The sequence below is a fragment of the Haematobia irritans genome, chromosome 3 (genome assembly GCF_050003625.1).
Source record: "Haematobia irritans isolate KBUSLIRL chromosome 3, ASM5000362v1, whole genome shotgun sequence".
Classification (NCBI taxonomy): Eukaryota; Metazoa; Arthropoda; class Insecta; order Diptera; family Muscidae; genus Haematobia; species Haematobia irritans.
Window position 1 is genome coordinate 106,678,021 of NC_134399.1, and position 12,763 is coordinate 106,690,783.

Sequence of the window (12,763 nt, forward strand, 5' to 3'; positions counted from 1 at the left end):
AGGCAAGAAAAGGTAACTTTAAAGAATTACTGCATGAATTTTACATGGAGTAAAATATTTAACGCAACACTTAACAGAAAAAAAAACTTTTAACGGGGGGCTATAAACCATCATTTATTAGATTTGTCTACACGCATGCGTACAAATTAGAAAATGGTTGGTTGAGGTAGAGGCGTAAATTTTCATGGCATGAATCCATTTCCATGGTGATCTTGAAAAGATAACTTTGCTGTATGTAAGGAAAGCCGAAACTGAAGTGAAGAAAATTTCATGGTCTTTGGGAAAATGTTGCAAACCTCATATCAGCTTAGAGAAAACATTTTGAATTGGGAAAGACAATCTGTCAAAGCTTTAGTAAGTGCTCCAGTTCATAATTTTAATCGATTCAAATACAAATTAAAATTTAAAAATGTAAACAAAATAGAAATTATTTATACACTTTATTAATCTAGCCTCTAAGTCAAGTATGGTGACAAAGGTTTTGCTCTATGCTTGAGATTTATCCGGGTAGATGTGCCGAAAAATTTTTGGATTTATAAAATCAAACATTTGTAAGAATTTTATACTTTGACAATTTACAATATAAAACGCAATGGATGATCATTAATATTCTCCATATTAATAATCGAATTGAATTATCTACCATTGTTTGTTTACTTTACGTGTCTAGAATATTGAGCTTAAGTGCATTTGCCATATTTATAACTGCCCAAAAAAGGTAACCAAATAAGTTGTTGTTTAAAACTAATCGAAAAACAATAGACAAAAGGCAGAAATTTGTCATATAATTGTGGCCAGCGATTCTTAAATGCTCGTATCCCACATATCTCGCATGAGGAAAAAAAGGAACGTCGCTAATTTTCTTCTCTAACCCCTTTCACTTCCGAAATAAACTTAATGCGAATAACATTATTTCCTCTTTCTTTTTTTACTTGTACTAACAGCATGTATACATGCTGTTAGTATAGAAAAAATTTTTGAGGACCTACCTAAGTTAGTTCAAGAGCTATATAAGTATGTTCTGAGAACTTAATACTTGAATTGTGATCAAATGGCCTTACGAAAATAAGAGCTTTTTGGCCTATTCGACAAAGTGTGAGAAAAAAATACCAAAAATAGAGTTTGTTGTCATTTTCGAATGTCCTCCTAAGTGGGCATCGGTAGTCAAAAGGTTAAATTCATAGTAGTCGGTTGGTCCGATATATATTTGATACATCTTCAATTTGACATTTAAGTAATACCATATTCGTACTTTCCTCTTAAAAATCCAAATTCTCTCGATATTCAAATTATTATTTCAAGCCTAATTTTTTGTCTTATCGATTCAATTCTATTTTTTTATTTTATTAAAAAAACAGATTCAAAATTTTTTCATTACCATTTTTATACCCACTACCAGAGAACTGCAACCGATGGCTTTTTTTCATAACACATCGAAATATCGATTTCCGACTATATAAAGTATATATTCTTGATCAGGGAGAAATTCTAAGACGATATAAGCATGTCCGTCTGTCTGTCTGTTGTAAGCACGCTATAGCCTTCAATAATGGCGCTATCGTCCTGAAATTTGGCACAGATTCGTCTTTTGTTTGCAGGCAGGTCAAGTTCGAAGATGGGCTATATCGGTCCAAGTTTTGATATAGTCCCCCCGACCTCCCGATTTGGGGTCTTGGGCTTATAAAAACTGTAGTTTTTATCCAATTTGCCTGAAATATTAAATCTAGAGGTATTGTAGGACCATCAAAAAGTGTACCGATTTGATCGGTCCATGTTTTGATATAGCCCCATATGGACCGATCTCCCGATTTTACTTTTTGTCTTCTAGAATCCGTATTTTTTACCCAATTTGCCTGAAATTGGAAATCTAGAGGTATTCTAGGACCTTAAGGAGGTGTGTCGAAAATGGTGAGTATAGGCCCATGTTTTGATATAGCCACCATATAGACCGATCTCCCGATTTTACTTCTTGGGCTTCTAGAATCCGTAGTTTTTATCCAATTTGCCTGAAATTTGAAATCTAGATGTATTCTAGGACCATAAAGGGAATATTTTGAGTATCGGTACAGTTTTTGATATAGCCCCCTTATCATCATTCGTTGACTGACTGTTGTCATAATAAGTCAATATGTGCTCTCTTCCGAAAAATCTGTGTGCTAAATGTTTTAAAGTTTTGCACAGTGAAAAGTACGTCAAATGTTCCATTTGCAGTTCTAAGTTACATTTATTTTGTTCTGGAATTGATGATCAACAAGCATATTTAATCTTAAAAAAATCGAAGAATGTCGTCTATAATTGTGGTGAATGTATAAAAACATCAGGAGATTTAATTAAAGCCGTTAATTTGCTCTCGAATGAAGTAAGAGAGTTGAAAGCTGCATTGAATGATTTATTAAGAGGGAATACCAAAAGCATTGTTGGTAATGCTTCGCGTTGTAATACATCTAGTGCTCCTATTACTGATGCTGTTGTTAATTCGTCTATTCTTGCTGAGTGTAACGACGATGTCGAGGTGAGAGATGAAATAGTTCAAAGTCCATGTGGTGAAATTAATACTGTGTGTGACCAACAAACTAATGCAAATCTGCTTAATGCTGATGCTCTGACTGGGTTGAGTGGTGATAATCTGAATGTTTGCTCTCGCCCTCTCTCTCGTGTGGTGAATAACATGGATACTGCTAGTAACCCATCAAACATTTCTGAATGGGTTAAAGTTCCGAGCCGTCGTAAAAAACGCAATGGTTTCGTTATGGGTGAAAATGTAACTAATGAATTAGATGTCGTTACACGAAGGAAATGGATTCATGTTTCTTCTTTCAAGCCTTGTGTTACTGAGGATCAAATATTAAACTATGTTGAAAAGCGTGCAGAGGTGGATAAATCACACTTGCTTTGCCGAAAATTAATAAAAAGGGATGCTAATATTGATGAATTTACTAAAGTAAACTTCAAACTTGGAGTGTCAGCCGATCTCTACGATAAAGTTTTTAAATCTACAGTTTGACCATCAAATGTAAAAGTTCGTCCTTTTAAATTTTTTCAAAGGAACCAACAAGTAATGAACAAAACTTAATGCGTGACCATGTCAATAACAATCTGCGTATTTATTATCAAAACATGTCAGGAATTCGAACTAAATCTTCCGATATTTATTTCTTAACTGCACAGAGTGACTATGATATAATCATATTTGTAGAGACTTGGCTTAATGCTGATTTTTGTGCAGAGGAGTTCTTTGATTATAGGCTCTTTCAAGTTTTTCGAAAAGATCGAGATTTCACTAGAATGCACTGCTCTAGAGGTGGCGGTGTTCTGCTAGCTGTGCGACGTGAGATAAAGGCTGTTAACATCAATTTGCCGAATCCTGACTCTGTACTTGATCAGCTATGTGTCAATATAAGTGGGCGTACATCGTTATTACTTTGCGTATCTTATATACCTCCTAATAGTCCATATTTAATTTATGATGCTCATATTCGCAATGTATTAGATTTAGTTTCATCGTATGAGTATAGTGAAGTTGCTGTATTTGGTGATTTTAACTTAAGTAATATAGTTTGGTCAGAGATCGCTGATAGCAGATTTATGTGTGCAACAAATGTTAATTCAGACATTGAAATCAACTTAATTGATGGGTTTTTAGATATTGACTTGGGTCAAATTAATTATTTTCATAATTTGTTAAATCGTATTTTGGATCTGATATTCATTAGTGATAATATTAAATTTATTATAAGCATAGCTCAAAATCCATTTTCTGTTCCTACTGTACATCACATTGCTTTAGAAATTGAATTTGAATTTTTGAAGTATCCGGAAAGAGACAGTTGTCAACAACGTTACTTTGATTTTAGTAATTGTGATTTTTCGGTTCTTAATTGTACTATTGAACGTACAAACTGGATAGATATTTTTTCTGATCTTTCAGTTGATGATTGTTTTTCTTCATTCACGAATATTATTAATTCTCTTGTAAATTGCTACGTACGTACTTCTAGAACAAAAACCCATAAATTACCTTGGTATACTCCTGGGTTAAAGAAAATAAAAAATTTAAGAAATAAATTTTATAAGTTATATAAATCCACAAATGATGATGCCTTTAGAGATCGTTACACCCATTATTCTCGTGAATTTACATTTCTAAGTAAATTCTTGTACAAACAGTATTTGCTTGATTTCAGTGATAGGATTTTGAATAATTCAAATGCTTTTTGGGATTTTGTGAAATCCCTTAAATCATCTAGAGATTATCCGAGCGTTATGTATTTCAATAATAAATCTGGTAGTTCGACAAATGAAATTGTTAATTTATTTAGTGACTATTTTAAATCCAATTTTGATGAAATTGGAAATGTGAATCATGAGAAGTATTTAGATCTGGTTCAACCGTGTGTTGACATCGGATTATTGCAATTGGAATCGAATGACGTTTACGATGCTATTATGAAGTTGAAGGTGTCATATAAAATTGATGCAGATGGATTTTCATCTTTTCTTTTGAAGAGTGTAGCTTCCACGGTATGTGTTCCTTTAAGTAAAGTATTTAATAAATCTTTAGTTAATGGAATATACATTAGTAAGTGGAAGAAATCTTACGTAACGCCTGTTTTTAAATCAGGTGATAAGACTAATATTTGTCATTATCGCCCAATTGCTAAGCTCTCAAATATTTCTAAAATTTTTGAGCATGCAATTTACCGAAAAATATTCGCAAGTGTGAAGCCTTTTCTATCCGATTGTCAACATGGTTTTATTAGTGGCCGCTCGACGACAACTAATCTATTAACTTTTACAAACTTTTGTATTTCCAGTTTCGAGAGAGGTGATCAAATTGATACTATTTATCTTGATTTTTCTAAAGCTTTTGATAAGGTGTCACATTGTTTGTTAATATCTAAACTTGATAAAATGGGTTTCCATTCTCAAACTTTGAGGTGGATAAAATCTTATTTAAGTCACAGAGTGTTTATGGTTCAAATAGATGGGGTTTGTTCTAGGCCTTATATAGGTACTTCTGGGGTTCCACAAGGAAGTGTTTTGGGCCCACTCCTTTTTAACATTTTTATGAATGACATTTCCAGATGCATTTCTTACTCCAGATGTCTACTATATGCGGATGATATTAAGATTTATAAAAATGTTAATAATTTGTTAGATGGTATAAAATTGCAAAAGGATATTACTTCTGTAGTTAATTGGTGTGACTGGAATAAATTGTCATTAAACATTGACAAGTGTCGTTATATGTGCTTTGTTAGGAGACATTTCCCAATTTTTATTGAATTTTATGTGAGGGATAAGCGATTAATGCAAGTTCAGGAGATTATAGATTTGGGAGTATTATTTGATTCTAAACTTTGCTTTAAGTCTCATATTGATTATGTTTTACCTCAAGCGTACAAAGCTTTGGCATTTATTAAACGACATTCATCTCAGTTCCTTGACCCTTATGTGCGTAAAACATTATATATATCTTTTGTTCGCTCGAAACTGGAGTACGCTAATCTCGTTTGGAGACCTTCTTCTGTTTCCTTGGTAAACAGAGTTGAGAGGGTGCAACAAAAATTTATAAAGTTTGCCTTGTCTTCGTTGCATTTTGAACAGCCTATTCCTTCATATGATTCACGTTGTAAATTAATTAAACTTCCAACTTTACTAAGTCGTAGTAAATTGCAGTCTATTATGTTCTTATATAAAATTATTTGTGGATTTTTTGATTGTTCTAATCTTTTAGAATTAATTTTCTTTAATGTGCCTCCAAGAAGGTTAAGAGCACGTGAGATTTTTTATATTCCTTTACATAAGACTAATTATGCTATGAATGAGCCATTATTGCGGTGTCTTCGAGAATTCAATTCAATATCTGAAATATATAATTTAGATTTCTCACTCAGTGAAACTGAATTTAAGCATATTTTAGAAATAATTTATTATTAAGCGGTAGTCTGTAAGGATTTATATCCATAGACTTAAATAAATAAATAAATAAATAAACCGGCCCTCCGATTTGGGGCTAGATTCTAGAACAACAATTAAATGTGCTGAATACTGTGTGTATCCTTCCATGTTTTAGTATAGGAGTTAAATCGGGAGTTATTACACAGAACTCCCGATTTAACTCCTAGGATTTCTAGAAATTGTAGTTTTTATCCGATTTGCCACAAATCGAAAATAAACCGGCATTTTAGACCCATAACAAAATGTATATGATTTAGTTTTATCAGCCCATTTGGTAAGGCCTCCATATAGACCGATTTCACTTATTGAAGGTATAGAAGGCGCACTGATCATGAAAATTGCTTGAAACTAAATACAAAATTTCCAGATTTTACTTCTCGTAGTCATTTAAATAATTGGGATGAAAATCCACAGATTATAGATTTCAAATCAAGGTGTTATTTCGTCATTTTCTTGCACACTTACAAGAGATGTTTATGATTCCTCTAACACTCAAACAAAAAATGGTTCTTATAAATTCAGAATCTGATCTAGTCTTCATAGGTAAAATCTTTACATTTATCTGTGGGAAGCGTACTGGTTGAACTTGTCTGCTTAAGAAAATATCTGTTATCAAACCCCCCTGAAATTTTCAAAGGAAACTATTGTATTTGATTCATGGTGGTGGGTATTTAAGATTCGGCCCGGCCGAATTTACTACTGTATATACTTGTTTTCATTAAATTTAGGACACAAATTTTGTAAATAAGTGGCACGCACTTCTGGCTGCAGGATTGTGCTGCGGTTCAGTAATTGGAATAGGATCTCGGGGTCTGGGTCCTCCAGTCCCAGAGGTTGATCTGAATCTCTATAGGTCAAAAGTTCAGTCTCTAAGGCTCTGGTCGAGGCGATCTACACCATTTGCCTATTCTATCTAGTTCTGGCTGTCCGCCCATTATTGTTGTTCGCTCGATAGGCTTCACATTTCTCATTTCTTTCATGAAATATGGTGACCCGCAAAGGACGAAAAACTATTTTTAATGTTCTTACTTTTAAAACATATAATTTAACCTGCTTCCAACATGCGTATAAATTATCATGACCCAATGACACTATTACTACCAATTAAATTACCATTTAGATAAGCCTATTGCAACTAATCCAAGATTTGAATAAACCAATCTAAAGAAATTAGGTCAACTATTATTGGGAACACCTAAACGAAATGAAACCTTACAAAGAAACTACAAAGCCAGCCATTATTTGGTCAATCGTCAAAATACACAATATACACACATTTTACCATCTAAAAAACCTCTATGTAAATATGCGTTCTATATGTGGTTTTGGTCTAATGGTAGACCACCATCATCATCACCCACGACCATTCCATATACTTTTCTAATTACGTGCGATGTTTGCATGTGAAAACGTTAAGCCATTATATCCACAAATTCCATTTTGGTAATTCTTTCAGTTTGTTTTTTGTGTCGAAGTCAATTTACTGCCTATCACTGTTGACCATTCAACGGTGTTTTACACATCGGTTTCTTTATCCAAAATATGCTCAGGATGACAATGTTCGATAAAATCAAATTAAGGTTTCGACGTCACATTGTTGGAATAGGGTGGGGTTCCATGTGATTTTCAAAAAAATGAATACCGTCGTCATTGATATAGAACCATGCATGGGTATTCCAATGGATTTGGTTCACCTACACATAGGGGCGTAGTGTATTAGGTTTGGGCGTTTGAACCGTTGTTTCCTTTGCTGTCGTATGAGGTTTCTATTTTGGAATAAAAAAAATATATAACCTCCATTTAACATTCATATTTGAATTTTTGTTTGATGTTCTTGTATATGAATATAGAACAAAGACAATATACTTCAAGAGATGGGAAATTGGCTTGCTTCATAACAGATGTTGCATTGACGGCGCTAGGTCCATACGTGTTTGTAATTTTTTTTTATTTGCATTTTTTAAATGAAAACTTAATTTTTTAAATTGAACAATGTCAAATATAGAGCTATAAATTAAAAATGATATTTTCCCGTTTAATCCAAGATATTTCCAACTCTTAATTTCTTTTTATTTGCATTTTAATGTGTCGAACCAAATGCGTAAACGACAAGTAGGGCCCTAGCGTCGTCAATGTTCAAATGTTCTCAGCAGCCAATTTCCCATCTTCCTAAGTATATTGTCTTCGGTATAGAAAATTGGCTTGTTTTACACGGTGAAAGTGTTCGGCGGGTATGAAATAAACAAAATGCCGAAGGATATCATGTTTTAAGAAATTATTTTGGAAATAGTTTGAGAACAGGATGACAATTTTTTTCATTTTTTTTTGTTCAAAGCAAAAAATGAAGTAACACACACACACACACACAAGTTGGTCCTTTCCCAGCAAAGCGCTGTCTTGATTTGAACGACACTTTCGTATTTTTTAGCGCCAATCTTACTTTCCAAAAAGCTACAGTCAAATGGAATAAGATGACGAGATTTTGATGGCCATTGTGGACGAAAAAAAGAGGGACCTCCATTTTAAACCATTCTTGGTTGACGCGTGCACTGAAAAAAATATTGTCGTGAGACCAAAGATTTCATGTCCTTAAAATACGAATGCGTTTTTTGCTTAGCATAGAAGACGCATTTCTCTGATATAAAGTTTTTTCCTTGTCCGAAAGACGATGAACTTTTCTATAAAGTCGTTTTTTCCTTATAATTAAGTTATTCAAATTAAAAATTGATATCCTAAAATGAAAGAAAATTTTGTTTGACTAAGGTCAACTTGTTTTTAATAATTGTTAAAAATTCTTCAAAATTAAAGAATTTGTCTTTAAATTTGTTGTCTTTTTGCATCTTCACAACAAAGCAAAAAATCGTTTAAAAATAGGAGACGTCTTTCAACACTTTATTTTAAAGACGATTTTTACTTGACACATAGCACAATTTCTACTGGAATTTCTACTGAATTTGAAATTTTAAGTAGTCGTTAACACGTTTTTAAAGGACTTTAATTGCACATGAAGAAAAAAACAGAAAAACGAATATATTAAAATTTGCTGCCTAGAATCAAGTACGCAAAGCCTAAATTTAAAAGACAATTCTGTCTCTACAGTATCCTTACTTCAATTCTCCGCTTCTTTGGCTCGGAATCAATACCAAAATCATTAGTGAAAAGACAAAATCTTTGCTTTTTTTCAGTGTGTTGAGTACGATGGTGCTGAGTCCCATTGGAATGCCCATGTTCGGCGGCGGAAATATTTATTTTCTCAGGGCTTCAATACAGTCTTTTGGACATTTTCGCGATCACATTAGGGATTTAATTTGATCCCACGGTCCCAGCGGCGCTTGAATTTTGGTGACCAATTGAAGGTGCAAATTTTCAGTGGACCTTTTTGACAAATAACTCTATCATTTTGGTTCAATTTAGAATAGAATTCTTTCGTGTAAGCGAAGCCACTCCTTGGCTATTTCTAGTCTAACTTTTTTGTGCATCGATGAACTCTTGCACTGTTTGGTTCTTCAATGGCCTTCCAAAATCGTAAACGGACGGTAATGAATCGTAACAGAAGCAGCTTATTTTGCCCACGCATGGTGCCATCTTTGTCAGATTGCCATTGATTCTCTTTCATAAACTGATCGTTTTAAAACGTGAACGCCGTTCACGATTATTTCTATGGCTGCACTCAAAAAACCAACCAAACATCAACCATCTTGCAGTCTATAGGGCTTTGCCCAAATAAATTTGCCAAGCATACTTTTCCTCTGTTGGATAAGCTACACACAATGATTAAAGGAAAACAAGTATATACGGCCGTAAGTTCGGTCAGGCCGAAGCTTATGTACCATACACCATGGATTGCGAAGAAACTTCTACTGAAGACTGTCATCCACAATCGAATTACTTGGGTTGCGGTAACACTTGCCGATGGCAAGGTATCTTAAAACTTCCTAACACCGTTTTCTAAATTGCAAGGTAGTCCATACGTAGTATATATATAAACTAAGAAAGGCCGACTAAATACGTATATAATTAAGTTTGACAAAATTTTGTATAGAAATAAAATTTTTATAAAAGTTTCTATAGAAATAAAATTTTGACAAAATAAAATGTTGACAACATTTTCTACAGAAGTAAAATTTGGACAAAATTTTCTATAAAAATAAAATTTTAACAAAATTTTCTATAGAATTAAAATTTTGTCAAAATTTTCTATAGAAATGAAATTTTGACAAAAATTTCTATAGAAATAAAATTTTCTATAGAAATAACATTTTGACAAAATTTTCTATAGAAATAAAATTTTTACAAAATTTTCAATAGAATTAAAATTTTGACAACATTTTCTATAGAAATAAAATTTTGCCAAAATTTTCTATAGAAATAAAGTTTGACAAAATTTTCTATAGGAATAACATTTTGAAAAAATTTTCTATAGAAATAAAATGTTGACAAAATTTTCTATAGAAATAAAATTTTGACAAAATTTTCTATAGAAAAAAATTTTAGTAGATTATTTTTGGCTCGAGTGGCAACCATGATTATGAACCGATATGGACCAATTTTTGTGTGATTGGGGATCGGCTATATATAACTATAGTCCGATATGGACCAAATTTGGCATGGTTATTAGCGGCCACATACTAACACCACGTTGCAAATTTCAACCGGATCGGATGAATTTTGCTTCTCCAAGAGACTCCGGAGATCAAATCTGGAGGCTATATATAATTATGGGGGCTATATGTAATTATGGACCGATATATATGGACCAATTCGTGTCCATATCGTGTTTGTTAGAGTCCACACACTTACACCACGTTCCAAATTTCAACCGGATCGGATGAATTTTGCTCCTCCAAGAGGCTTCGGAGGACAAATCTGGGGATGGGTTTATATGGGGGCCATATACAATTATGGACCTATATGGACCAATTCATGCATTGTTGTTAGATACCACATACTAACACCACGTACCAAATTTCAACTGAATCAGATGAATTTTGGTCATCCAAGAGGCTCCGGAGGTCAAATCTGGTGATCGGTTTATATGGAGGCTATATATAATTATGGACCGATTTCGACCAATTTTGCACGGTCATTAGAGACCCTATACTAACTCCATATACCAAATTTCAGCCGGATCGGATGAAATATATCACTATTGACCGATGTGGACCAATTTTTGCATGGTTGTTAGAGACCATATACTAACACCATGTACCAAATGTCAACCGGATCGGATGAAATTTGCTTCTCTTAGAGCAATCGCAAGCCAAACTTGGGGGTCCGTTTATATGGGGGCTATACGTAAAAGTGGACCGATATGGCCCATTTGCAATACCATATATATATATATATATATATATATATATATATATATATATATATATATATATATATATATATATATATATATATATATATATATATATATAAAGGGTGATTCTTTTGAGGTTAGGATTTTCATGCATTAGTATTTGACAGATCACGTGGGATTTCAGACATGGTGTCAAAGAGAAAGATGCTCAGTATGCTTTGACATTTCATCATGAATAGACTTACTAACGAGCAACGCTTGCAAATCATTGAATTTTATTACCAAAATCAGTGTTCGGTTCGAAATGTGTTTCCGCTTTTTTATCGACAAATTTTGTTCAGCGATGAGGCTCATTTCTGGTTGAATGGCTACGTAAATAAGCAAAACTGCCGCATTTGGAGTGAAGAGCAACCAGAAGCCGTTCAAGAACTGCCCATGCATCCCGAAAAATGCACTGTTTGGTGTGGTTTGTACGCTGGTGGAATCATTGGACCGTATTTTTTCAAAGATGCTGTTGGACGCAACGTTACGGTGAATGGCGATCGCTATCGTTCGATGCTAACAAACTTTTTGTTGCCAAAAATGGAAGAACTGAACTTGGTTGACATGTGGTTTCAACAAGATGGCGCTACATGCCACACAGCTCGCGATTCTATGGCCATTTTGAGGGAAAACTTCGGAGAACAATTCATCTCAAGAAATGGACCGGTAAGTTGGCCACCAAGATCATGCGATTTGACGCCTTTAGACTATTTTTTGTGGGGCTACGTCAAGTCTAAAGTGTACAGAAATAAGCCAGCAACTATTCCAGCTTTGGAAGACAACATTTCCGAAGAAATTCGGGCTATTCCGGCCGAAATGCTCGAAAAAGTTGCCCAAAATTGGACTTTCCGAATGGACCACCTAAGACGCAGCCGCGGTCAACATTTAAATGAAATTATCTTCAAAAAGTAAATGTCATGGACCAATCTAACGTTTCAAATAAAGAACCGATGAGATTTTGCAAATTTTATGCGTTTTTTTTTTTTAAAAAGTTATCAAGCTCTTAACAAATCCCCTTTATATATATATATATATATATATATATATATATATATATATATATATATATATATATATATATATATATATATATATATATATATATATATATATATATATATATATATATATATATATATATATATATATATATATATATATATATATATATATATATATATATATATATATATACTTAATGGGGTCTTAGAGCAATATTTCGATGTGTTACATGTGATTTGACTTAAAACTGGGTATCTTAACATGAAAGAAAAAATTTATTTAAGGTCAACTTGACTTTAATAATTCTTAAAAATTCTTTAAATTTAATGAAATTGTCATTAAATTTGTTGTCTTTTTGCATCGTGACAAGCAAAAAATCGTTCAAATATAGGACATGTTTTTCAAAACATTATTTTAAAGAAGTTTTTTACTTCAAACATAGCATAATTTCTA

General features: G+C 33.0%; 1 protein-coding gene across 6 annotated transcripts in view; it reads left to right on the forward strand.

Moving 5' to 3' along the window:
- Positions 1–12,763, forward strand: part of LOC142229152 (uncharacterized) — a 172,110-nt gene that overhangs the window by 68,401 nt on the left and 90,946 nt on the right. The window lies entirely within an intron of this gene.